The 4,454-nt window shown below is 51.8% G+C and overlaps 1 pseudogene; it reads right to left on the reverse strand.

Annotated features, from left to right (window-relative positions):
• The window catches only part of LOC105505135, a 117,670-nt pseudogene that overhangs the window by 109,356 nt on the left and 3,860 nt on the right, over positions 1 to 4,454 (reverse strand).

A 4,454-nucleotide genomic window follows, 5' to 3' on the forward strand; every position in this document is an offset into this window, starting at 1 on the left:
CCTTTAGAAGTACCATGTCATGTGAGGGCTACACTGCCCCATTTTACAGGTGGGGAAACAAAGGCCTGGAGGGCTAGGGATGAGGGCAGGCTGCCCAGGTGGGGCAACCCACCAGATTCTCCAAGTCACACTGTGGCTCAGCCAATTGCTTGTGGAACTTGTGGTTCTGGGAGAGCGCGAGCCTCTCCTCCTGCTTTTGCAGCCTCTCCCCCTGTTTTTGTAGCCTCTCCTCCTTCTCCCACAGTCTCTCCTCCTGCTTTTGTAGCCTCTCCTCCTGCTTTTGCAGCCTCTCCTCCTCCTTTCGCAGCCTCTCCTCCTGCTTTCGTAGCCTGTCCTCCTGCTTTCGCAGCCTCTCACCCTGCTCCCCCAGTCTCTTCTGCTTCTCCTGAAGCCTCTCCTTTTGCTCGCATAGTCTCTCCTCCTCCCGCAACCTCCTCTCTTCCTGCTCTTGGAGACTCTCCTCCTGCTCCTGGAGCCTCTCCTCCTGCTCTTGGAGCCTCTCTTGCTGCTCTTGGAGCCTCTCCTCCTGCTCCTGGAGCCTTTCCTTTTGTTCCTTGCTCAGGAGACTCAAGGCCTGATTACTTTCCATGTGGAATTGGAGCTTTCCTTCCAGACTTTCCACCTCCTTCCTCAGGTGTTTGGCCTCATCTTGTAGCTGTTCCACCTCAGATGTTCCTGCTGGGTCCACCGGGGATGGGGGCTCAGCTGAGAAATGAAGCAGACAATAAGGGTCTCCGGATTCCCCACCCACCACCCCCCCTCAAAGAAAAAGCCCTCCTTTTGATGCAGCTCCTCTCAGGCTTCCCAAGCTTGGCCTCACTGCTAATGATTCCTTGCACCCAATGGTAGCCAATTTCCAAGCCATGTCAGATAGAGAGCACTGTGGGTGGCTGACAATGGGCACTCCTCCCTCTTGGCTGACTCTGCCTCAAAACACTTCCATCCACCCACCTCCCTGGGGCATTCTAAGCCACCCCACAGCCCTCTGATGCCAGTCCTGCTCCCAGGTCACACCAGCCCCATCTTACCAATCTGGTGTTTGAGTTCGGACAAGCTCCTCTCCAGCTCCTGTATCCGATGTATGTGACGCTTCTTCTCCTCTTTCAATGCATGAGCCTGCCCAAAGCACAGGGGGAAAGGGCCCTGGAGACAGGGGCTGGTGGCTGGACAAGCTACCATCTCCCTCTCTGCCCTCACATCCACAAAGCCCAGACCCATGACCACCTCGAGCTATACTCTTCCCATTTTACAGATGCCCAGAAAGATCCAGTGACCCATCTAACGTGGGGCTGAAGGGTCAGGTTTCACCTCCATCGACATTTTCCGCATCCTCTCCTGCCACCAGGACCTCTCTCCTTTTATATGTTGAGCATATTCATCTCTCTGTAGTTGGACTTGTTTAAGTGACTCTGTCACCTGCAAGAATAGGCACAGAACTTAAGAAGGGCTGTCACTGGTCCTCACCTGCTCCTGGTCAGCTGGGATCATCTTCCCTCCACATCCCTCCCTCTGCAAAGCCTCACCTGTGTCACGTGTGCGTTCAGCAGCGCCTGCTCCTTTCTGGTCTGCTGTAACTGCCGCTGGAGGACTGCTTCACTGCGGCTCGAGGACTGGATATGAAGAGTGAGAAGTTTTGATCTGGGGAGCCCGGGCAGTGCCCCTTAAAGGGCTAGGGCTAGGCTCAATATACAACTCAGTCAGTAAAGATCGAGGCATTTCCAAGCCCGTGGCCTGGTTTTTAAAAGAACTCAGTAAAGTTGGAAGGGACAGGGAAAGAGATCGAACTTACAGCTGGCTAACAGAGGCTCAGAGACATCAGATAACATTGCTATTGTTATTACTGTGATTAATGCCACTGTTTGAACCTTTATGGAGTGCTTCACCAGGTTCCATACTAGCAATCCCATGTAAGCCTCACAACCACCATATGAGACAGTTACTAGGATAACCTCTGTTGTGTAGATGAAAAACATGGAGTGTTTGAGGTTAAGTGCTTGCCTAAGATCACTGAGACAGAGCTGGGATTTGAACACCCAGGTCTATCGATTCTCTAAGCCCATTTTCCTTGCTGGGTGTGGGGGCACAGAAAGGAAGGGGAAATTAATCTTTTGTTCAATTTTTGAAAGGATGATACATTCGCATAGTCCAAAACTCAGAAGGTACAACATGGAAGTGTCTCCCAGCCACCCTGTTACTCTCTCCTGAGTTTTTTGCGAACCCTTGCAGACATGTTTCATGTGTATTATCATAGTATGTACACACACACAGACACAGACACACACACACATACACACATACACACACTCCTTTCCTCTCTCTACAGAAATGGTAACGTACTAAAGGTACTCTTCTGTACCTTCACAGTACAAGTACCCAATACCCCACCTAGGATTCGGCCAAGGCCACAGCCAGGTAAGGGCAGGGCAGGCACTTGGCCTTCAAGCTGTGTGTGCAGTGCTCACTCCCCACAGTGCCCCTCAACTCACCCAGAGCAGCTGACTCAGCCCCAGGCTGTCTCTAACAACCACACACAATAAAAGCTAGAAATGAGCATGCTGCCTTCTGGGCTGGACACTCCATCCTGCAGAAGGGACCTTTACACTCTCTCCTCCATCTGGGAAGCTGGGCAGCTAGGGGATGGGGCAGTTGGTTGGACTCACCCTGTCCTCTTCCCACTGCTGTGTAGACACAGCAGAGAGAGCCCGCTCCAATTCTTGAATACGCTGTAAGGAGTATTGCAGGCGGCCAGCAAGATCCTTGGACTCTTCTGTAATGACAGAGGTTGAGATGGGACCCAAAGGACTCCCCCTAAAGACCTGTCAAAGTGCCAGGTTGAAGAATGATGGAGTGACCTGATTCCCACCTTCGAAGTGTCTGGCGGCACGTTTAGTATGGTAAAGGGTGGTCTTCACGTCTGCCTTTTCTAGCGTGAGGATGTTGATTGTCTGAAATTGAATGTTTGGGAGAAAAGCCAAGCAAGTGCTGAAAGAGAAGGAAAGAAACATTCTCCCAAGGACAGGAGAAAACTCCCCACCCTCCACTCACCTCTAACTGCTCCGTTTGTGCTTTGTGTATTTCCTTGTTTGCTTTCTTTTCCTGTAGGAAGAGGAAGACAGAGCTCTTATCCAGGGGGAAGCAGAGATGGCACAGCAAGAGACATGCCCCCAGAATGCCACCGATGCCCCAGGACAGGCACACCCATGGGACCAGGTTATCAGGGACCCTGTGGGGATGTGGTAGAATCTGAGGGATGTGCCTTCTTCCCCAGGCTGGGAGTGGGTGAGAGGAGACTGGTGCCTCTACATCTGAGTGCCCCCCAAACCCAGCAGTCCTGTTGTGGGCAAACAAAGAAATCACATTACTTCTTCCAGCAGATGCTCCACTTGTTCCTTCTGTTGTTTCTGTGGGGACAAATTCAGGTGACTGAGGATGGCCCCCTTAACTCTATTCCCCAGACCAGGAAGTGGTAGGCAGGGACCAGGAAGGGATTTTAAAGACAACATTCTTAGACCCAATGGCAACAAGAACTGATCAACTCTCCTCAAGTTCCCAAGAACAAAGGATTTGGGTCTTTGTTGGCTTTTGCCCACAGCCACAGAACTCAAAGTCTGAATCTGGATTCTCTCAAAAGGACAGTAACATAAACCTCTAGAGACGGAGTCTGAGAAAGGCCCACACTTCTGCCAGCTTGTGATTGAGAAAGGTGCGTTCATTCAACAAACATTTGCTGAGCACATACAAGCCAGGTACAGTTCTTCACAGCAGATATAGAATGGAAAAGGACAGACAGGAGCCCTTGGCCCTCAGTTTACATTCTAGGAGCCTTTAAATCTCAGACTCTCAGAGCTAACCGAGACCTCTGATGCTCTACCTCCTTCAGAAACACCAGTGCAAGGAGGAGAGGTGGCTTGTCCAGACTCAAAGAGCAAATTAGGGACTGAGTTGTGACAGAAATACAGGGTCCCTGAGAAACCGTCAGGCTAGTGCTTCCCTGAGAGGTGACAACCCCAGGGGGCGTGTGGCAAGGACTGGAGCAGGGGTGTCTGGAGAAGAGAGAGTCGGCAAAGAGGGCAGTGACAGAAGAGCCATGCTGCATGCTCCTTGCTCTGGGGTCCCTCCAGGTGAAGCCTGGGTGCTCCAGCTCCCCATTTCCTTTGGCACCAGGGGACCCAGCCCCTTTGAAATTTTCAGAGCCCCAAGGGGAATGTAAAGCCCCGGATTGGCAATGTGGAATCACAGGACCCCACTGGACTCTTACCAGTGATTCTATGTTTTCATAGAGTTGATTGATTGTTGCGGAGCTTGAGTCCAGGGCTACTTGCAGTTCTTGGTTCTGGCTCTGAGGCACATGCAGAGAGGAGGAGTTGGAGGAGGATTGTGGGAAGAGGTAGAGAGAGCAATCATTAGGGCTGGGGTATGTGTGGGCTGTCTCAGCTGGCAGAGGGACACCCAGC

Source organism: Colobus angolensis, unplaced genomic scaffold (genome assembly GCF_000951035.1).
Source record: "Colobus angolensis palliatus isolate OR3802 unplaced genomic scaffold, Cang.pa_1.0 Scaffold99, whole genome shotgun sequence".
Taxonomy (NCBI): Eukaryota; Metazoa; Chordata; class Mammalia; order Primates; family Cercopithecidae; genus Colobus; species Colobus angolensis.